The sequence below is a fragment of the Lithobates pipiens genome, unplaced genomic scaffold, assembly GCF_037356315.1.
Source record: "Lithobates pipiens isolate NorthernLeopardFrog02 unplaced genomic scaffold, aLitPip1_a1.2 Scaffold_8, whole genome shotgun sequence".
Classification (NCBI taxonomy): domain Eukaryota; kingdom Metazoa; phylum Chordata; class Amphibia; order Anura; family Ranidae; genus Lithobates; species Lithobates pipiens.
In genome coordinates this window covers 392,501,718-392,525,697 of record NW_027507903.1, presented here as the reverse complement: position 1 = coordinate 392,525,697, position 23,980 = coordinate 392,501,718, and the positions used below count along the sequence as shown (strand labels likewise).

The 23,980-nt window shown below is 42.9% G+C and overlaps 1 protein-coding gene across 5 annotated transcripts in view; it reads right to left on the bottom strand.

The window, feature by feature from the left end:
- The window catches only part of CUNH5orf24 (chromosome unknown C5orf24 homolog), a 129,780-nt gene that overhangs the window by 65,388 nt on the left and 40,412 nt on the right, over positions 1 to 23,980 (bottom strand). Inside the window, exon 1 of one of the 5 annotated variants that reach the window (XM_077473962.1) lies at positions 11,163 to 11,185. The exons of the other annotated variants lie outside the window; for them this stretch is intronic. The gene's annotated coding sequence lies outside the window, so the exon portion shown is untranslated. Of the gene's footprint in view, positions 1 to 11,162; positions 11,186 to 23,980 lie in introns of those variants that run through there. 5 annotated transcript variants of the gene reach the window in all.

The window sequence follows — 23,980 nt, the reverse complement described above, 5'->3', positions numbered from 1 at the left end:
TAGTAGGTGAGGTTGAAAAAAGACAAAAGTCCATCAAGTCCAACCCATGTGTGATTATGTGTGAGTATTATATTGTACATCCCTGTATGTTGCGGTCGTTCAGGTGCTCATCTAATAGTTTCTTGAAACTATTGAGGGTCCCCGCTGAGACCACCGCCTGTGGAAGGGAATTCCACATCCTTGCTGCTCTTACAGTAAAGAACCATCTACGTAGTTTAAGGTCAAACCTCTTTTCTTCCAATTTTATTGAGTGGCCACGAGTCTTGCTAAACTCCCTTCTGCAAAAAAGTTTTATCCCTATTGTGGGGTCACCAGTATGGTATCTGTATATTGAAATCATATCCCCTCTCAAGCGTCTCTTCTCCAGAGAGAATAAGTTCAGTGCTCGCAAACTTAACCAATATCCTCCAGACCCTTTATTAGCTTTGTTGCCCTTCTTTGTACTTGTTCCATTTCCACTACATTCTTCCTGGGGCCTGGTGCCCAGAACTGAACAGCATATTCTAGGTGCGGCTGGACCAGAGTCTTGTAGAGCGGGAGAATTATCGCTTTATCTCTGGAGTTGATCCCCTTTTTAATGCATGCCAATATTCAGTTTGCTTTGTTAGCAGCAGTTTGGCATTGCATGCCATTGCTGAGCCTATCATCTACTAGGACCCCCAGGTCCTTTTCCATCCTGGATTCCCCCAGAGGTTCTCCCCCCTGGCTGTAGATTGCATTCATACTTTTGCCACCCAAATGTATTATTTTAAAACATTGAACCTCATTTGCCATGTAGTTGCCCACCCCATTAATTTGTTCAGATCTTTTTGCAAGGTTTCCACATCCTGCGGAGAAGTTATTGCTCTGCTTAGCTTAGTATCGTCCGCAAATACAGAGATTGAACTGTTTACTCCATCCTCCAGGTCATTTATGAACAAATTAAATAGGTCCCAGCACAGAACCCTAGGGGACCCCACTACCCACTCCTGACCATTCTGAGTACTCTCCATTTATCACCACCCTCTGAACTCACCCTTGTAGCCAGTTTTCAATCGATGTACTCACCCTATAGTCCATGCCAATGGACCTTATTTTGTACAGTAAAAGTTTATGGGGAACTGTGTCAAATGCTTTCGCAAAATCCAGATACACCACATCCACGGGCCTTCCTTTATCTAGATGGCAACTCATCTCCTCATAGAAGGTTAATAGATTGGTTTGGCAAGAACGATTCCTCATGAATCCATGCCATGAAGATACAGTTCTCATTACTAAAACCTTGTATATAGTCCCTTATCATCCCCTCTAATGCCGCGTACACACGGCCGGAATTTCCAATGGAAACAGTCCGATGGGAGCTTTTCATCTGATTTTCCGACCGTGTGTATGCCCATCAGTCTTTTTCTGTCGGCATTTCCGTCAGTCTTTAGATTGAGAGCCTGTTCTTAATTTTTCAGACGGAAAACCTTTCCATCAGATTATTCGATCGTGTGTACGCAATTCCGACATGCAAAATTCCGCCGCATGCTCGGAAACAGCATCGTACCAACAATGGTCTAGCTCTGGAGTCTGGATCTATCCACTTTACTGTCATTTTGCTTGATTGATGTCGGCTCTCTACTCACACCGAGACTTCACAAAGCGTAGCTGCTCCCCCCTCCCTTGCAGCCTGCTCCGATGGTCAGAAGAACCGGCAGAGATAAGAGCACTTCAGTGACTAAGGTAGGAGAAGTAACTGATAGTAATATGTAGAGGACATTTACATACACAGAACTATCAGAGTGAAAACAATATATTTGTAGAATACACATATGGATGGACAGCACACAGGAATTCCATGAATTACTGGTATAGTAAAATGAAAAAAATCAGAGCTCACATTGTGAATTAATCATTTTATTGACTATCTGTATTTTTATTTGAGACAATGAAACCTTACATTCAAATCTACTTGTATTTTCATACTGAGGCCCAGAGCTCCTCAGACATGAACAGAGCTTTATAACAATGTTCCCTGCATTGTAAATAGAGTATTACAGGATCATCTTCCCTTACAGTGCCATCACATGCCGAACAGTCATCACATGCCGTACGGGGATGGGGATTGTATAGGAGTACAGGACATGAGGATGATGGGACTGTATAGAAGTACAGGGGATGATGGGACTGTATAGTACAGGGGATGATGGGACTGTATAGGAGTACACGGGATGGGGATGATGGGACCGTATAGGAGTAAAGGGGATAATGGGACTGTATAGGAGTATAGGGGATGGGGATGGTGGTATTGTAAAGGAGTACATGGGATGGGGATGATGGTATTGTATAGGAGTAAAGGGGGTGGGGATGATGGTATTGTATAGGAGTACAGGGGATGGGGATGATAGGATTGTATAGGAATACAGGGGATGGGGATGATGGGATTGTATAGGGGATGGGGATTTGGATAAGAATAACATCAGCGGGGGGAGGGAGGGTTGGCGGTGTGGGGGATGACATCAGTGGCAGAGAGATTTGTTTGTGCAGGTATGCTCTCTACACATAGCACTGTGTTTATTTCAGAGAACATACACAGAGCACATGTCACTGTAGAGAACTCACTAGTATTCATTTCTGTACATAAGAAGTTTTCAGTGACTCTCCCCCTCCCCCATTGGCTGAAGGAGACACAGACATGAACTTTGAATGAGTGTGCGGGCGTACACAGGAAGGAACATCAAAGCCCAGGAGAGAGATGTTGGAATCTTGCAGATAACAGTCAGGGAAGGGTGAGGACTTCACTACTTGTATCACACTGTCTCCCCGTTTATGGGTTTTAGCTGGGAACACGCTGTCATGAAAACAGAGGCGCATGAAGATCGTGCTTGTTCTAGATAGCAGCCTGGGTGTGCACCTCCTCACCAGGCACAGCCACGCGTCCTCCAGAGGGAGTGAAGGAGTGGCTGGATTGTGGAGCTGTATCCAGCCCCTGGAAACTTTTGAATTGAGAGATAACCATTAGAGGCTGTATCTGGACACTTCAAAAGACTATTCTGAAAAAACTAAAGGGCTGAGGAAAGAAAGAGATGCAATGCAGGTATGAGGGTAGCATGCACTACCTATTTTTGCATCCCCATACTTCTCCTTTAATCTAATGCTGCAATCACTATTGTTAGTACTGTAATACTGCCGCTATATTTCTTATTTTTTTTCTAAAACTAACCTTAGATTTCTTTGTTTTGCATGGTTCCATCTTGACTACAGATACCAGGGGGCTCTGTAGCTTACGCATGCATTTGCAAAATGTGTGCAGCCTAAACCCCAGTTTTTAATGCATACTGTTAGAAAGGTTGATCCGGCTGTCAGCCGGCTGGCTGTTCAGTAGGGCCTCTTTCACCCTGGGGCAGTGGGTGCGCCAGCGGTAAAATGCAGCTATTTTTACTGCCAATTTTGTGGCGCTATTTGGCAGCTAGCGGGACACTTTTACCCCCGTTAGCAGCCGAGAAAGGGTTAAAACCACTGAAAAGCACTGCTACAGTAGCACTATGCCGGCGGTATAGCCGCGGTGCCCCGTTGATTTGAATGGGCAGGAGCGGTGTATACACCACTCCAAAGATGCTGCTAGCAGGACCAGCGCACCACTCCAGTTGATTCGGTTGTCAGCAGGCTGGTCAGTAAGTAAGCTTGGAGTTTCCTTGGATTTATTAGATTTATCCTTGGGCCTTTTTTTATACCATATGTTGCATTTCAAGGCTGCTTGCTGCAATGGCCAGTTATAGGTGTGGGCAGTGGACACCTTTTTTGTATTTTTGCGATCTTGCTTGTGGGCATGCGAAGTCCACTAGGATACTCTTCAGGGATATGGTGCTGCTGACTAACCAGCATGCACTGCCCGATCTCACGCATGCGCATTATACACACCTCGCAGCGCACTTAACGTCTTTGGGATCTCACGTGATGAGAGGCGGCGATGCCCACTGACTCCTGGGAATTATGACACATATCCCAGGAGCCAGTGTGCTGCATGATATTGTGTACATCGACGCAGAGGGGAGTGACAGGAAGAATGCCTTTTAAACAAGGTAAGCACAGGGGGAAAAAAATAAAATAAAATTGTCCACTGCAGTTAGTATGGTCAGGTCTGAAGTGGATGATGTGGAGATGGAAGATATAACAAAGTATTTTCTATCTGCCTGATATCCTATTGCCAACCTTTGCCTGCAACTAGACCATTCTGTGCCTGCTGTTTATGCTTATACCTGATCCTCCGTTGCTAACCTGGCATGTCTGAACCTGCAACTAGTTATCTGTCTGTCCTACCCTGCATAGTGCCTGGTGACGCTGGTTCTACAGCTGCTGTGTGCCTGCATCTGCTGTTCCTGTTGCCATCCACTGCTTCAGCCATCCAGCCCAGCTGACGCACCTGCCACATGCTTCTGCAACCAACGGAAGAACTTGCAGACACTCTTATCTCACCGCGCTCTCATGCCACTGTCCAGTCGCCCCTTGAGCCAGGGCTGTACGAGAAGTCTCCCTCTACACGTCAGGCTCTGCCACAAGGTATGCGACATCTGTTGCCCTGCTACTATAGTGCACAGGAGTCTCGCATATGTGAGGGGCTCCATAATTGTTTTTCCGGATGGTAAAAACACATTTTTGGGATTTCTCTGGGTTTTGTAATTTCCAGATTAGGGTCTGGAGTACGGAAGCTTCAAAGAGATTTTGGTGGGAGAAGCCTCTACCCCTGTGTCCAGGTCTTACGTGACTGAGGCCCTCAGCCAGCTGCTGACTTACTGCCATCATGCCTTTGCCTGCTACCTGTACTATGGAAATATTTAGCTGTAGCAAGTGGCAATATGTTTATTAAGGGTTGGAGAGCGGTACAATAATGAGCATCTGCATGTAATAATGTACCTGGACCAATATTTTGGCTATCCTGACCATGTCTCTGCTTGGACAATTGCTTTAGACAAATGCTTTAGCTGTGCTGACAATATCCCTGTACCGACTATAAACAATATTCTTGCCTGCTGCCTGGATAATTACTTTTGTTGTCACTAAGCACATCCCTGCCTGCTGCCTGGAGCAATGCTCTCCTCTGTGGAAGACTGCACTACTAAAATCACAGGTTATATATATATATATATATATATATATATATATATTATTATTTTTTTACCCTTTTCTCAACAGAATTTATTTTGGAGTGAAATTCTTGGTATGTACATGCTATGCGTTAGAAATATGAAGAGCCTTCAAAAATGATAGGTTGTCCTGACATTAGATGTATAATTTATGCTCCTAGAATGCCTTAAGGTGCTACCTGAATGTTGGGCCTCCGTATGTGGCCAGGCTATGTAAAAGTTTCATACATGTGGTATCGCCATACTCATGAGGAGTAGCAGAATGTATTCTGAGGTGCAATTTTTACTATGTTAATGCTATGTGTTAGAACTATTGTATAAATGGACAACTTTGTGTAAAAAAAAATGCATTTGCATTTTCTTTACACATTTTCAAAAAACGTGTAGAAACAAATGACATGTTCAAAAGACTCACAATGCCTCGTAGAATATACGTTGGGGTATTTGGTTTCCAAAATTTGGTCACTTTGTAGGCGTTTACATTGTCCTGGTGCTCCAGGGCCTTCAAAAGTGTGATAGGTTGTCAAATTAGATATGTAATTCATGTTCCTAGAACACTTGGTGGTGCTCCCTGCATGTTGGGCCTCTGTATGTAGCTAGGTTGTGAAAAAGTCTCACATTCGGTATCGCCATACTCAGGAGGAGTAGCAGAATGTGATTTGGGGTGTAGTTGCAAGTAGAGCTGCACAATTAATCGTTAAACTATTGCGATCGCGATTCACCCCCTCTGATGATCTATATTACAGTGTTTCCCGATTCTTTCATGTAACAAGTATAGAGAGTTGTCTGCTCAGTGGTCTTTCAAACACAATTTTCTGGGGAAAATACACTTCAATGAATAAAAAAAAAGAAACAGTAAAGTTAGCCCAATTATTTTGTATAATGTGAAAGATGATGTTACACCATGAGAATTATGAGCGAATTGTGAACTATCTTCTAAGCAAAAAAGTTGCGATTCTCATTTTAGCCAGAATCGTGCAGCTCTAGTTGCAAGTATGCATATGTGAGAGAAATAACCTGTTAATATGACAATTTTGTAAAAAATAAAATAAAGAAAGAAAAAATAAAAGAAAAAATCTTACGTTTGCAAAGAATTGTGTGTAAAAAATTACAACTTCATAAAACTCACCATGCATCTTACTAAATACCTTGGAATATCTACTTTCCAAAAAGGGGTCATTTGGGGGACATTTGTAGATAAGAAATCAGTACATCAGGTGTGACCAATTTTAATGACTGGCACCATAGCTTTCACAAAGTTTAAATAATATACACTGATTTGGGTTATTTTTACCAAAGATATGTAGCAGTATAGATTTTTGGCCAAAATGTATGAACAAAAATTATTCATTTGCAAATTTATATAACAGAAACAAAGAAAAATGTGTTTCTTCATAGCATGAAAAAAAAATAAAAAACAAGTAGTGATTAAGTACCACCAAATGAAAGCTCTATTCACGTGAAAAAAAAAGGAAACTAATTTCATATGGGTACAGTGTTACATGACTTTGAGTAATTGTCATTTAAAGTGTGAGAGCATTGATAGCTGACAATTGACCTGGGAAGGAAGGGGGTGACAGTGTCCAGTAGGAAAGTGGTTAAAATCAGTGAGACCTATCATTAATAAAAAGGTCCCATCTATCCCTGCGTGTTGTATTAGGGCAAGTCTAAGTGCACTGTGTTAAGTAGGCTATTCAAAGGAATAGGCTGCCAACACACCAGAATGTGCATGCAGTGTATTTTGGTACCCTGCAACAAATGTGCATCAGAGGTGTGCTGCCTTAGTGTGTGCCAATGAAAATGCACCACCATGTGCATGGTGTATTACAGTAATGTGCCACTATTGCTACTTAACTTATCAGCTTAAAATTCATGATTGGTTACTCTCCAACTACAATAATGTTTGTACTGCTTGCTACAGAGACTGATGGAGTTTTTGTAAATAATGTTATGCAATGTTTCAAAAGGGAAAACCATATAGCCACAAAACAAGGGTACCACATTGCTCCATACCGCCTTTGCTAAAAAACAATTTCACATACCGTAACTAGAAGGTATTTCAAAGAGGACTATGAATTACACTATTGGGTCAAACCCTAATCTTTCGAAAAATTACTTATGGTTCCTAACACTCAGGACTGGTTCTCCTCAGGGATTAAATATGTTAACTGGTTGTACGTCTCCCATAATCTGAAGTTATTCCACTAATTACAGGAAAAGTTCCAATCACTGTTGAACCATATAATCAGTTATTTACAATTATAACACGTTGGCCTAATCTGGTTTGTTTGATCTATCCCATACCTGTCCAGTACTTGAGAAACACTACGACAACCACTTGCTATGTGGCAATATATGCTACTTCTAGACACCTGAAATCCAAAGAAATAAGGTAGTAATAATCACCTTTTACAACTTTCAGATAAGATCTGGAAAAAAGATCAAGGAGACAGTAGGGCTTCTCTGTTTTCCTACCACAAACTACCACCAGATACTCCACTCAAATGTTATAATCTGGGTGTACATCCACCACATCTTTGTTTTTGCATTTGTAGAGAAACAGTAGACGTCTTTTTTTCCTTGTGGATCAAAACAAACAACTTAACATCATACACCTTAGGGCTACCCAATATCTGTAGTAAAATTTATTTCTGGAGGATCTGTTGTTGTGTCCTGTGTACGAAAACAAGCCCTGGCAAAGGAATGGTGGTACAATTACTCAATGGAGGCATAAGATGATATGGTACCTAATCCATGAATAAATGGTTGCAACTCTTAGATACAGTACATAAATATGACCATATCTAGACACCATGGATAGAACACTGCCTTCCTAAAGATTTTGATTTGTCCATGCTTACTCTATTAATTGGAACATCTCTAAAACTTGTCACTATGTTGACACTTGCTGACAAGAACCCTCCCACTGGCCTCCTCCTTACCCTTTATGTGGATACCTATACCTCAACAATGTCTTCCCCACTCACATCTAGTTCCTTTCTCCCTTCTTCTATCTTGACTATTCCTTAGTCCTGATGCTCACTGCATTGTCAAACATAATCGCCCTAAACATGGCCTTCGCTTCTTGGACACTCCAAGGAACTTACCATTGGGACACTAAATAGAAGAGAGCCCATCTATATTTTTCATCACATTACGATTTCTCTACAAAATTGCTTTTTGGGTGCTAAAGCCTTGGTCTGTTAAACTCAACTACTGACAGGAAAAGCTATGTACTTATGTACTGATTGTAAAGAGTTACATGTTTGTATGTTTGTATGTTTTTACTCAATGATGATGGTCAGGTCTTTATTATTATATTATAAAGACTATCTATTGTAAGGACATTATTAATACTCAAAAAACATACTGAAAATTTTGCTACATGTTATTTTTGTGTCAAACAGATAATCCCTTGATGTCAGTATGAAAACAATTAATCAGTGCAAACCTACCATTATATTCTCAATAAAAATAATAAACATGTTATTCTTATCTGCTGTGTGCAGTGGATTTGCACAGTGCAGCCTGGATCCTCCTCTTCTCGGGTCCCTCTTCTGTGCTCCTGGCCCCTCCCTCCTGTCGAGTGCCCCCACAACAAGCAGCTTGCTATGCAGGCATCCAAGCCGAGTCACAGCTCTGTGTGTCCAGACACTGGACTACGGCTCGGCCCTGCCTCCTCTCTCCTGATTGGCTGACTAACTTTGACTGCAGTGGGAGCAAATGGCACCACAACTGTGTTTCAGCCAACCAAGAGTCTTGGACGGCTGAGGAACTCGTGGACATTGTTAGACAGAGATGGGGCCCAGGTAAGTATTAGGGGGACTGGAGTATACAGAAGGCTTTTTATCTTAATGCATAGAATGCGTTAAGATATAAAACCTTCTGCCTTTACAACTCCTTTAAAATATGCCTGTAATCGTCCTAATGTGCATGGATACACACAACAACATTGAGCTGTTTCTACAGTCAAAACACAAAACTCTTGCAGAAGCAGCTTTTTTAAGCCAGTGTGCATGGTCATTTAAAAGGAAAACTACAGAAATTTGAGCTCATCTGGGATCCTGGATCATATCTACTCATAGTTTTTTGTTTGTTAAAAGGGACATGGGTGTTTACTGTTGGTGCCTGTAGTTCTCCTTTAACCCCCATTCACACCAGTGCGACTTGACATGTCCAAATCACACCACGAGTTGCACCCCATTCCCAGCAATGGAACCATTCATATCACCGTGACTAATGTTGCAGTGATTATTAAAAAGGTTCCTGCACTACTTTCTACCAATTTCATTGTGACTTGCATAGACTTCTATTAAATGGAGTTGCAAGCTTCAATAAAATGGGCAGTGCAAATAGCACTTATGAGCAGCTTTGAAATCACACAGTGCAATTTCAAGGCTGCACCAATGTGAACCAGAGCTTAAACAAAATTTCTAGTTAAAAATTTGAAGGACATCTGCAAATGCTGGCAATTTTTTGGTCATCCCACAGTTTGCATAAAGCTTGCTCTTGGGCTGCTGATGTCAAATAACCCATCTGCCTGGGGAGAGTTAAAGAGGAACTGCAGTCCATTCACATAATTTGTAATAAAAACATCTTTACCATTCTAAAGCTTCCCTCCAACCACTTTGCATATTATTTTATATATACTGTAATTCTATACTTGCCAAATTTTCTGTAGAAATCTCCATCTACTGAGTCTGGCTGCATCCATTTTAACTGTGGGCAGCTGAAACTACTGCCTGTTTACTTCCTGGATTTAGACAGAGGCACATGTCCAGCTCTGCAGCTCTCATTGGCCTTCTTTTGACTCATCCCCCCTCCCCTCCTGGCAAACTCTCATGAAAATGCATTATGTCATAAGCCAAAGGCCGCGTACACACGCGCGGACTGTTCGCCCAACTTTGTCCGCTGAACAGTGTTTGGGCGGACAGTCCGCTCGTGTGTGGGCTTTCAGCGGACAGTTTCAGCGGACAGTTGGACGGACAAGGTTTTTCGGAAATTCCGTAAAACTGTCCGCTGAAACCTTGTTTCAGCGAACAGTCCGCTCGTGTGTAGGCTTGTTCGTCAAACAAAGTTGCGCGCATGCTCAGAAAGGATTTTCACGCCGAAAGCTATAATGCAGTGTATAGGACGTCGTATTTTTCGTCCCGTCGTACGTGCCGTTCACGTCATCGCGCACGGTTTCAGCAAACTGTTCGTCCGTCGTGTGTGGCCATGTCCGTCCATGCTAAGTTTGAGCGGACTGTTTGCCGAAACTGTTGGACGGACAAAGTTGGGCGAACAGTCCGCGCGTGTGTACGCGGCCTAAGCTTTTTTCCCCAGACAAGAAACAGGAAGTGGACTGTATAAGGTATTTCCTGGCAGAAAATAAATGTTTTACTATCCAAAATTAAAACAACAAGGGCAGAAGGTTTAACTATGGTGTGAACTGGCTAAAAAAAAATTAAGGAGATCCTGTTCCCTTATAACAGGTTAAACAGCACAGTGCTTGTGTTGTCTAACCTGTCCCTCTGTAAGCTGTAAGAAAAAAAAAAAAACCTGGCCGATTCTGCCTGTTTCTGCTCCCCCTCTGTAAAATGACCATGTTTCTCATGGCCCCTGATACCGTGGTCAGTTTACATGCCTCCATCATCTGCGGTCTCTTCTCACTCCATCCCCCCTGCCTGTCAGCCACTGTTTCTGTGTGAGCCATCTCTGTTCCCCCCCCCCTCTTCTGCCACTGTTAGTAGTAAAGTAAAAAAATCACCACCAGTCCCTCTTTTGTGCAGCCATAATGCACTGTGTAAGTGTTTGTTCTCACTGATGCCCATAGAACGGAATAGGAGAGCGGCCAGGAGTCATATGACTGGCCTGAAGATACAAGGGGGGGGGGGAAGGTATTTAGAGGCTTAGTTTTTTAACAAACACCTATACAGTGCATTATGGCTGCTTATAAGAGAGGTGCTGGCAGTGAATGATAGTGTAAGATGATAAATACTTTAAAGGGGTTGTAAAGGTTTGTTTTTTATTTTCTAAATAGGTTCCTTTAAGCTAGTGCATTGTTGGTTCACTTACCTTTTCCTTCGATTTCCCTTATAAATGTTTTTTTCTTTGTCTGAATTTCTCACTTCCTGTTTCTCCTCAGTAAGCTGTTCAGTAAGTGGTTCTGGCTGACTAAGCACCACTCGGATGATGGTGTGAAGTTTACTGAGGAGAAACAGGAAGTGAGAAATTCAGACAAAGAAAAAAAAACATTTAGAAAGGAAATCGAAGGAAAAGGTAAGTGAACCAACAATGCACTAGCTTAAAGGAACCTTTAAGTAGCAGGTGCACACCTAAATTAGTTTCTATAGCCTAGTGATCTCATAAGCTTGGCTAGCCGTGTTGCCACATTATAACAACATACCAAACATTCCTGGGGCTTTTTCTAATATTTAAAAAAAAAAAAGCAACACAAATGACATTTGACAAGCATCAAGGTAAATCTTGGAAGGCCTGTTAAAATATATGTGAACCCTTGTAAAACAACCCATTATATATATATATATATATATATATATATATATATACAGTGCCTTGAAAAAGTATTCCTACCCCATGAAATGTTCCACATTATGTCATGTTACAACCAAAAACAAATGTGTTTGAAAAGTGTGGCGTGCATTTGTATTCACCCCCCCCCCCCCCCGAGTCAATACTTTGTAGAACCACCTTTCGCTGCAATTACAACTGCAAGTCTTTTTGGGTATGCCTCTAGCAGCTTTGCACATCTAGTAGAGTGACATTTTTGCCCATTCTTCTTTGCAAAATAGCTCAAGCTCTGTCAGATTGGATGAAAAACGTCTGAACAGCATTTTTCAACAGATTCCCAATTGAATTAAGGTCTTGACTTTGACTGGGCCATTTTAACACATGAATATGCTTTGATCTAAACCATTCTGTTGTAGCTCTAGCTGTATGTTTAGGGTTATTGTCCTGCTAGATGGTGAACATATGCCCCAGTCTAAAGTTTTTTGCAGACTCTTAACAGGTTTTCATCCAAGATTGCCCTGTATTTGGCTTCAACCATCTTCCCATTAACTGAACAGATTCCCTGTCCCTGATGAAGAAAAGCATCCCCACAACATGATGCTGCCACCACCAAGTTTCACGGTGGGGGGTGGTTTGTTCAAGGTGATGTGCAGTGTTAGTTGTCCACCACACATAGTGTGTTGTTTTTAGGCCAAAAAGTTCAATTTTGGTCTTGTCTGACCAGAGCACCTTCTTCCACATGTTTGCTGTGTCCCCCACATGGCTTCTCCCAAACTGCAAAACGGAAACTTCTTATGGCTTTCTTTCAACAATGGCTTTCTTCTTGACACTCTTCCATAAAGGGTTTGTGGAGTGCACGACTAATAGTTGTCTTGTGGACAGATTCTCCCACCTGAGCTGTGGATCTCTGTAGCTCTTCTAGAGTTACCATGCTTCTCCGATTTATTCTCCCCTTGCCCAGCCTATCGGTTTAGGTGGATGACCACGTCTTGATAGGTTGGCAGTTGTGCCATACTCTGTCTGTTTTTGAATGATGGATTGAACACTGCTCCATGGGATGTTCAAAGTTTGGGATATTTTTATATGACCTAACCCTGCTTTAAACTTCTCCACAGCTTTATCCCTGACCTGCCTGGTTTGTTCCTTGATCTTCAAGATGCTGTATGTTTACCATGTTCTCTAACAAACCTCTGAGTGCTTCAGAGAACAGTTGTATTTATACCGAGATTAAATTACACACAGGTAAACTCTATTTACTAAGTAGGTGACTTCTGAAGGCAATGGTCCCTCTAGATTTTAGTTAGGGGTATCAGAGTAAAAGGGGGCTGAATACAAATGCACGCCATACTTTTCACATATTTATTTGTAGAAAAAGAATTTAAAAACATTTATCATTTTCCTTCCACTTCACAATTCTGTGCCACTTTGTGTTGGTCTATAAAATCCCAATACAATACATTTACGGCTTTGGTTGTAACATGATAAAATGTGGAACATTTTTGAGGGGTATGAATACTTTTCAAAGGAACTATATATATATATATATATATATATATATATATATATATATATATATATTAGTGTCAGCACAAGTCTCACCATTGGAGGACATGAACTAAGGCTCTCAGCACAATCAAAGAACTGACACTCTGAGACGGATGTGCTCTCGTGCCTACTGTGGTCAGTTTGAAATAAGAAAGCAGTGGGACTAGTGGGATCACCAGGTATTTCATACAAAGGAAGAAATACAAAGAGAGCAGGATACTTTTTAAAACAAGTACATGGTAGAACAGACACATATCAGAAATATGACAAAGCTTTCGTGAGATTATCATTAGCACAACATTTTTCTTCTCGGGTATTTCTTGTACAATTCCACATATTTAACAATTTTACCTAGGTGTCTAGCCACAGTCTTATTTGCAATCCCTGCTGCATGTGCCTGATTGAACATTGGCCTGGAAAGACTGAGCATTTTAATAATGTTGAGATAATGATCCATCCTTATTATGTATAAAGATTGTATAGAGCTCTACAAATGCCAGAGTAGACTGGTGTTGAGCAAGGAGGACAATTGTCTGATGTGTATTATCAAATTACCAAATATATTACCTCTTTAGCAGGTGGGGAAAATTAACCAGTTAATGTGCACCTAACTTCTTTCAAAAGTTGGAACATACCATTTGTGGTATTATTGCATATAACCCATATATTGTTTTCAGCTTTTAAAGATGTTGGTAGTGGGAAAGAGCTAAATCTTTTCTGTAGTTTTTAAAATCCTCAGAAATGTCAGTGTGCAGATCAATATGGTAAAGTAAAATATGACTTTAACCACTTCAGCCCCGGACCAATAAACACCTTAAGGACCAGAGGTCTTTTTCCAATTTCGCACTGCGCTGCTTTAACTGGTAATTGCGCGGTCATGCAATATTGCACCCAAACGAAATTTGCGTCCTTTTCTTCCCACAAATAGAGCTTTCTTTTGATGGTATTTGATTGCCTCTGCGATTTTTTTTTTTTGCGATATAAATGGAAAAAGAGCGAAAATTTTGAAAAAAAAAGATATTTTCTTCTTTTTGTTATAAGAAAAATCGAATAAACTAAATTTTAGTCATACATTGAGGGCAAAATTTATTCAGCCACATGTCTTTAGTAAAAAAAATGTCAATAAGCGTATATTTTTTGGTTTGCGCAAAAGTTATAGCGTCTACAAACTAGAGTACATTTTCTGGAATTTACACAGCTTTTAATTTATGACTGCCGATCTCATTTCTTGAGGTGCTAAAATGGCAGGGCAGTACAAATCCCCCCCAAATGACCCCATTTTGGAAAGTAGACACCCCAAGGAAATTGCTGATGGGTATGTTGAGCCCATTGAATATTTATTTTTTTTGTCCTAAGGGATTGAATAATGACAAAAAAAAAAAAATTTTTTTTTACAAAAAGTTGTCACTAAATGATATATTGCTCACACGTGCCATAGTTATATGTGGAATTGCACCCCAAAATATATTCCGCTACTTCTCCCGAGTATGGGGATACCACATGTGTGGGACTTTTTGGGAGTCTAGTCGCGCACGGCACCCCGAAAACCAATCACCACCTTCAGGATTTCTAAGGGTGCAAATTTTTGATTTAACTCCTCACTACCTATCACAGTTTCGAAGGCCATAAAATGCCAAAATAGCACAAAACCCCCCAAAATGACCCCATTTTGGAAAGTAGACACCCCAAGCTATTTACTGAGAGGCATGTTGAGTCCATGGAATATTTTATATTTTGCCACAAGTTGCGGGAATATTACAAACTTTTTTTTTTTGCACAAAGTTGTCACTAAATGATATATTGCTCACACATGCTATGGGCATATGTGAAATGACACCCCAAAATACATTCTGCTGCTTCTCCTGAGTACGGGGATACCACATGTGTGGGACTTTTTGGGAGTCTAGTCGCGCACGGCACCCCGAAAACCAATCACCACCTTCAGGATTTCTAAGGGTGCAAATTTTTGATTTAACTCCTCACTACCTATCACAGTTTCGAAGGCCATAAAATGCCAAAATAGCACAAAACCCCCCCAAATGACCCCATTTTGGAAAGTAGACACCCCAAGCTATTTACTGAGAGGCATGTTGAGTCCATGGAATATTTTATATTTTGCCAAAAGTTGCGGGAAGATTACAAACTTTTTTTTTTTTTTGCACAAAGTTGTCACTAAATGATATATTGCTCACACATGCTATGGGCAGAAGTCAAATTACACCCCAAAATAAATTCTGCTGCTTCTCCCGAGTACGGGGATACCACATGTGGGGGACTTTTTGGGAGCCTAGCCACGTACGGGACCCCGAAAACCAAGCACTGCCTTCCGGATTTAAATATAAAATGCTACCAAAAAACCTGTTAGCGATGGCAGGGATCAGGCCTGACTCTGCGATCGCAGCAGTTATGTGTTTAGTGTTTTGTAAGTGACAGTGATCGATCGATACTGCACTTGGGTGGGCTGGGCAGAGGGGCAAAACGCAGGTGCTAGCAGGTATCTGGGCTGATCCCGCTAACAATGCGTTTTTTTGGAACCCTGAACTGCTGGGGACGCTAGTATAGATCTGATCAGATCAGATATTGATCTGTTCAGATTCTATAGCACTACGGGAGGTGTATGCTTTGCGTGTGGGTGTTAGCGGTACTGGCACTAACCTAGCGCTGCCTGGGGCGACGCAGACCCTGACCCTAAAACCTAATTGATATCACCCGCCGGGTGATCAGGGGGTTAAACCTTTATTGGGTAATAAATGGTGGGTGCCCTGATGCTATAAAAAACAAACTAACCAGAGTCACCCGTAACACTTATACGGTGATCAGTGGTGAAAGGGTTAACTAGGGGCAATCAGGGGGTTCAAATTTTTATTAGGTAGTATATGGGGGTCCCTGGCGCTATATAAAAACCTGACGGAGAACCTAAATAACTAACTGGCTAACCAGCGTCACCAGTGACACTTATACTGTGATCGCTGGTGAAAGGGGGTGAAAGGGTTAACTAGCAGCAATCAGGGGGTTAAAACCATTATTGGGTAGTATATCGGGGTACCTAGCGCTATAAAAACCTGGCGGTGAACCTAAAAAAATAACTAGCTACCTAGCGACACTAGCGACACTGATGCAGCGATCAGAAAAATGATCGCTTAGTGACACTGGCAAAAGGGGGTGAAAGGGTTAACTAGCGGCAATCAGGGGGTTAAAACCATTATTGGGTAGTATATCGGGGTACCTAGCGCTATAAAAACCTGGCGGTGAACCTAAAAAAATAACTAGCTACCAAGCGACACATGCAGCGATCAGAAAAATGATCGCTTAGTGACACTGGCAAAAGGGGGTGAAAGGGTTAACTAGCGGCAATCAGGGGGTTAAAACCATTATTGGGTAGTATATCGGGGTACCTAGCGCTATAAAAACCTGGCGGTGAACCTAAAAAAATAACTAGCTACCTAGCGACACTAGCGACACTGATGCAGCGATCAGAAAAATTATCGCTTAGTGACACTGGCAAAAGGGGGTGAAAGGGTTAACTAGCGGCAATCAGGGGGTTAAAACCATTATTGGGTAGTATATCGGGGTACCTAGCGCTATAAAAACCTGGCGGTGAACCTAAAAAAATAACTAGCTACCTAGCGACACTAGCGACACTGATGCAGCGATCAGAAAAATGATCGCTTAGTGACACTGGCAAAAGGGGGTGAAAGGGTTAACTAGCGGCAATCAGGGGGTTAAAACCATTATTGGGTAGTATATCGGGGTACCTAGCGCTATAAAAACCTGGCGGTGAACGTAAAAAAATAACTAGCTACCTAGCGACACATGCAGCGATCAGAAAAATGATCGCTTAGTGACACTGGCAAAAGGGGGTGAAAGGGTTAACTAGCGGCAATCAGGGGGTTAAAAACATTATTGGGTAGTATATCGGGGTACCTAGCGATATAAAAACCTGGCGGTGAACCTAAAAAAATAACTAGCTACCTAGCGACACATGCAGCGATCAGAAAAATGATCGCTTAGTGACACTGGCAAAAGGGGGTGAAAGGGATAACTCTAGGGGCAATCAGGGGGTTAAATCTTTATTGGGGGGTGATAGGGGGCTACCCTGGACCTAACACTAACTGTCCTGACAGTTTTTACTGTCACAACTGACACTGAATGCATTGATCAGTAAAGAAATGATCAATGCAATCAGTGACACTGTGACTGGGGGGGGGAGGGGGGGGGGGGGATCGGGGGGCGATCGGGGGGGGGGGGGGTTTGTGTGCCTGTGTGTACCTACATGTCAGTGTAGTGTTGGTGCACACTTACTATTAGTCTTCTCCTCGTAGTCCGGTCAAAAAGACCGCCCCGAGGAGAATGACATCACTTCCTCCTTCCTGTGTAAACAATACACAGTGGGAGGAAGCTTCTCATTGGCCAGGAGCGATCCAGAGGGGGTGGCCGAAAACCAACGGCCATCCCCTCATCACGGAGCGCTCCTGGAGCGAACCGGACCGTCGTATCCAACGGGAGGGGGTCCGATCGGACCCCCCACCCGCTGGAAGGCAATCACGTACATCTACGTGATTGTGCCTGCCTGTGCCATTGTGCTGACGTACATTGGCAATACGGCGGTCCTGAAGTGGTTAACCAGTTGCCGACCGCCGTACGCCGATGTACGTCGGCAGAATGGCATGGGCAGGCATATTGGCATACAGGTACGTCCATGCCTTCCCGCGGGTGGGGGGCCCGATCGGGCCCCCCCCCCACCCGATGCCAGCGGTGGTCGGATTCCGTGCAGGAGCGATCCGGGATGAGGGGGCAGCCATTCATTCATGGCCACCCCCTCGCGATCGCTCCTGACGAATGAAATGCTAGCACTACATCACTTCCTCTCCTGTATTGTAAACACAGGCAGAGGAAGTGATGTAATCTCTCCTCGTGTTGGTCTTTTTCGTTCCGGCACCGAGGAGAGAGAATCTGTGAGTTGCATCAACACACTACACTAACAGTAGAACACGCCAGGCACACTTTCACCCCCCCTTCACCCCCCGATCACTCCTGCACCCCCAGTCACAGTGACACCAATTGCATTTTTTATTTTATTTTTTATTATTGCATTGGTGTCATTTGTGACTGCAATAACTGTTAGGGCAGTTAGGGTTAGCCCTCTTTAGCTCTAGGGTACCCCCCTAACCCCCCCAATAAAGGTTTAACCCCGTGATCACCCCCCGTCGCCAGTGTCACTAATAAGCGATCGTTTTTCTGATCGCTGTATTAGTGTCACAGGTGACGCGAGTTAGGCAGGTAGGTATTTAGGTTCGCCGCAGCTTTTTATAGCGCCAGGGACCCCAATATACTACCGCATAAAGCCCCCTGATTGCCCCCTAGTTAACCCTTTCACCAGTGATCACCATATAACTGTTACAGGTGACGCTGGTTGGTTAGTTATTTTTTTATAGTTTCAGGGCACCCGCCATTTATTACCTAATAAAGGTTTAACCCCCTGATCACCCGGCGGGTGATATAAGTTTGAGGGTCAGATAGGGTCTGCGTCGCCCCAGGCAGCGTCAGGTTAGTGCCAGTACCGCTAACACCCACCTCCCTTAGTAATATAGTATCTGAACAGATCAATATCTGATCTGATCAGATCTATATTAGCGTCGCCAGCAGTTTAGGTTTCCCAAAAACGCATTGTTAGCGGGATCAGCCCAGATACCTGCTAGCACCTGCGTTTAGCCCCTCCTCCAAGCCCAGCCCAGCCCAGCCCTCCCAAGTGCAGTATCGATCGATCACTGTCACTTACAAAACACAACACACATAACTGCAGCGTTCGCAGAGTCAGGCTTGATCCCTGCGATCGCTAAGTTTTTTTTTGTAGCGTTTTGATACAGTCGCTGACAGCCTAGGTGCTTTTTTTTTACCTGTGAGAGTCTCACTAGTGTACCCCTAAATTTAGAGCCCAAAATGGCAAAGCAAAGGTACACTAGTGAAGAGGCCTACACATTTCTGAGCATGACAGATAGTGAAGAGGAAGTCACTCATCTGTCAGATTCAGGCTCAGAATACGATCCTGTAGAGGACAGCGGCTCCCTGACAGATAGCTCTGACGACGGAAATGAGGTCCCCGTTAAGGGCAGGCGTACCCGATCCCGAACTTTTTCTGTTGTTGAGGTGCAGGAACCGCAGGTCCCTCTTATGGAGCAGAGACGTACTAGAGCCGCTCATCCTTCTGGTGAACTGGCAAGCACCAGCGGCCTAGTACACCCTGGACGTACATCCAGCACTGCAGTAGCACGTAGTGACGTGGCGAGTCCCATAAGTGCAGTTCTAGCTGGCGAGGTGGCAAGCACAAGTAGTGTCCCGCTGCCACCAAGACGAAGACAAAGACAGGCCCGTCGTACCCATAGTGCCCTTCCTGCAGAATTCGCCAATCCTGATTGGGTGCCCACCACTTCTGCAGAACCCGTACTTCCCCCATTCACTGGCCAACCTGGCATTAACGTGGAAACAGTTGATTTTACGCCACTTGATTTTTACTCACTGTTTTTCACCGAAGATCTCTATAGATCTATTGTGGACCAAAGCAATTTGTACGCTGGCCAACACATCGCCACTATTCCCCGGTCCGCCCTTGCCAGACATTGAAAACCAATTACGGTTTCCGAATCTAAGATCTTTCTGGGCCTCTCCCTCAACATGGGCATAACCAAAAAGAGTGAGTTGCGGTCATATTGGTCCACTGACCCAATTCACCATATGTACGTGTTCTCTGCTTCCATGTCCAGGGCACGATACGAGCAGATTTTGCGGTTCATGCACTTCAGCGACAATTAACTCTGTCGTCCTCGTGGAGACCCTGCATACGATCGGTTCTACAAAATTCGGCCCCTCATAAACCACTTCAACCAACGTTTTGCAGACTTGTTTACTCCCCAAGTTGTCTGCGTTGATGAGTCCCTGATTAAGTTTTCTGGTCACTTGTCATTCAAACAATACATTCCCAACAAGCGTTCCAGATACGGGGTCAAGGTGTATAAGCTCTGTGACAGGGCCACAGGCTATACACGTAGTTTTATGGTTTATGAGGGTAAAGATAGTCACGTAGAGCCGGAGAACTGCCCTGACTACATAGGAAGCGCTGGCAAGATAGTGTGGGACATGGTGTCACCCTTATTCAGAAAGGGGTACCATTTATATGTGGACAATTATTACACGAGCATGCCACTGTATAGTCACTTGTTTGATGAGCAGATTGGAGCATGTGGTACCGTGCGACCTAATCGCCGGGGCTTTCCCCAGCGGCTTGTAGATTCTCATCTTAGGCTGGGGAGAGAGCCTGCTTGCGGTGTAATAATTTGCTCGCTATGAAGTGGAGGGATAATAAGAATGTTTTCGTTCTTACCTCCCTTCATGCAGACATGACGGTCCAAATTCATACGGCGACTGGTGTTGTGGAGAAACCCCTCTGTGTCCACAAATATAACCAAAATATGGGAGGGGTGGACCTCAATGACCAGTTGTTGGCGCCGTACCTAGTTGCCCATAAGGCCAGACGCTGGTACAAAAAAGTGTCTGTTTATTTATTCCAATTGGCTATGCTGAATGCTTATGTGCTACACAAAGCTTCAGGACGGACTGGATCCTTCCTTAAATTCCAGGAGGATATCGTCAGAGCCCTTCTGTATCCAGACGGTGCTCCACCTCACCTTCCCCAACCAAATGCAGTAAGCCGGCTGCATGAGAGGCATTATCATTATGTCCTCCCGCGTACCCCTACCCAACGAGCCCCCCAAAGAAAATATTGTGTCTGCAGAAAGCGCGGATATAGTCATTATTGTCCCCTCTGTCCTGACAATCCTGGTCTTTGCATTGGTGAATGTTTTGAACGCTACCATGAACTAGTTGAGTTTTAGAGTAGGGTACAGCATTGCACAGGCTAGGCACACGTTCACAGGGTCTCCCAAGATGCCATCGCATTTTGAGAGACCCAAACCGATGGAACCGTTACAACAGAACTGTTAAAGTTACATAAAAAAAGTGTATAAAAAAAAAGTAAAAAAACAAAAAAAATATAAAATAAAAAAAAAACAGAAATAGTTGTCCTTTTATTGTTCTCTCTCTATCTATTCTCACTCTATTGTTCTTCTCCTTGTATACTGTATTCTATTCTGCAATGTTTTATTGTTAACCATTTTTTGTTTTCAGGTACGCCATTCAGCTGTAGCGTGGATTTATTTATCTTGACAGCAACAGCGTTTGCTCCCACAATACATAAAGCCTTGACTCCAGCGCTGTTGGAGGGGATTTCACCACCACAGTTAAAAAAAAGAGCATATATGCCGAAGCATGGGGGCAGCAGGTGTGGAGGAGCAATTTGCTCCTAACTTTTGCGGGAGGATGCCCCCATGCTTCGGCATATATAAATGGTGCATGTATGCCCACCATTAGAAGTGGGTGGATGAAGGGAGGTATTCTAATGGTGGGCATACCCACCGATCAATATTTTTTTTTCCGTTCAGCCCACAGGCTGCATGAAAAAAAATTACAATATATGCCCAACCAGTTCCAGCAACGTACTGGTATGTTGCTGGACTTTGAGTGCTTATACCAGAATGATGCCTGCAGGTTTAGGTATCATCTTGGTATCATTCTTTTCAGCCAGCGGTCGGCTTTTAAGTAAAAGCAATCCTAGCGGCTAATTAGCCTCTAGACTGCTTTTACAAGCAGTGGGAGGGAATGTCCCCCCCCCCCCCCCCACCATCTTACATGGTTTTCTCAGGCTCTCCTGTCCCAACAGGGAACCTGAGAATGCAGCCGGTGGTTCCGCCAGCTGACCATAGAGCTGATCAGAGACCAGAATGGCTCCAATCATCTCTATGGCCTAAGAAACCAGAAGCTACGAGCATTTCATGACTTAGATTTTGCGGGATGTAAACAGCGCCATTGGGAAATTGGGAAAGCATTTTATCACACCGATCTTGGTGTGGTCAGATGCTTTGAGGACAGAGGAGAGATCTAGGGTCTGATAGACCCTAATTTTTTCAAAAAAAGAGTACCTGTCACTACCTATTGCAATCATAAGGGGTATTTACATTCCCAGAGATAACAATAAAAATGATAAAAAAATATATATATAAATGAAAGGAACAGTTTAAAAATAAAATAAGAAAGCAAAATAAATAATAAGAAACAAAACAAAAAAAACACCCCTGTCCCCCCCTGCTAAGGTGCAACGTCGAACGCAAGCGTCGGTCTGGCGTCATATGTAAACAGCAATTGCACCATGCATGTGAGGTATCACCGCGAAGGGTACCAATTTTAGCAGTAGACCTCCTCCGTAAATCTAAAGTGGTCACCTGTAAAGGCATTTAAAGGCTTTTAAAAATGTATGTAGTTTGTCGCCGCTGCACGTTTCTGTGCAATTTTAAAGCGTGTCATGTTTGGTATCCACGTACTCGGCCTAAGATCATATTTTTTATTTCATCAAACATTTGGGCAATATAGTGTTTTTTAGTGCATTAAAATGAAAAAAAAGTGTGTTTTTTTTCCCCCCAAAAATGCGTTTGAAAAATCGCTGCGCAAATACCGTGTGAAAAAAAAAAAAAAATGAAACACCCACCATTTTAATCTGTAGGGCCTTTGCTTTAAAAAAAATACTTAATGTTTGGGGGTTCAAAGTAATTTTCTTGCAAAAAAAATATATTTTTTCATGTAAACAAAAAGTGTCAGAAAGGGCTTTGTCTTCAAATGGTTAGAAGAGTGGGTGATGTGTGACATAAGCTTCTAAATGTTGTGCATAAAATGCCAGGACAGTTCAAAACCTCCCCAAATGACCCCATTTTAGAAAGTAGACACCCCAAGCTATTTGCTGAGAGGCATATCGAGTCCATGGAATATTTTATATTTTGGCAAAAGTTGCGGAAAAAATACATTATTATTATTTATTTTTTTGCACAAAGTTGTCATTAAATGATATATTGCTCAAACATGCCATGGTTATATGTGAAATTACACCCCAAAATACATTCTGTTGCTTCCACAAGTGTGAGACCTTTTGGGAACCTAACCGCGTACGGTACCCCAAAATCCAAGCACCACCTTCAGGCTTTCTAAGGGTGTAAATTTTTGATTTCATTCCTCACTGCCTATCACAGTTTCGGAGGCCATGGAATGCCCAGATAGCACAAAATCCCCCCAAGTGACCCCATTTTGGAAAGGAGACACCCCAAGCTATTTGCTGAGAGGTATGATGAGTATTTTGCAGACCTTCATTTTTGTCACAAAGTTTTGAAAATTGAAAAAAAGAAAAAATATATAAATTTTTATTTTTTTTCATTTTCAAAAACAAATGAGAGCGGCAAAATACTCACCTTGCCTCTCGGCAAATAGCTTGGGGTGTCTACTTTTCAAAATAGGGTCATTTGGGGGGGGGGGGGGGGGGGGTTTGTGCCATCTTGGCATTTTATGGCCATCAAAACTGTGATAGGTAGTGAGACGTGAAATCAAAAATTTACGCCCTTAGAAATCCTGAAGGTGGTGCTTGGATTTCGGGGGCCCCGTACGTGGCTAGGCACCCAAAAAGTCCCACACATGTGGTATCCCCATACTTAGGAGAAGCAGCAGAATTTATTTTGGGGTGCGATTCTACATATGCCCATGGCATGTTTGAGCAATCTATCATTTAGTGACAACTTTGGGCAAAAAAAATTAAAAATTAAAAAAGTTTGTCATATTCACGCAACTTGTGGAAAAATCTAAAATATTCCATGAACTCAACCTGCCTCTCAGAAAATAGCTTAGGGTATCTACTTTCCAAAATGGGGTCATTTGGGGGGGGGGGG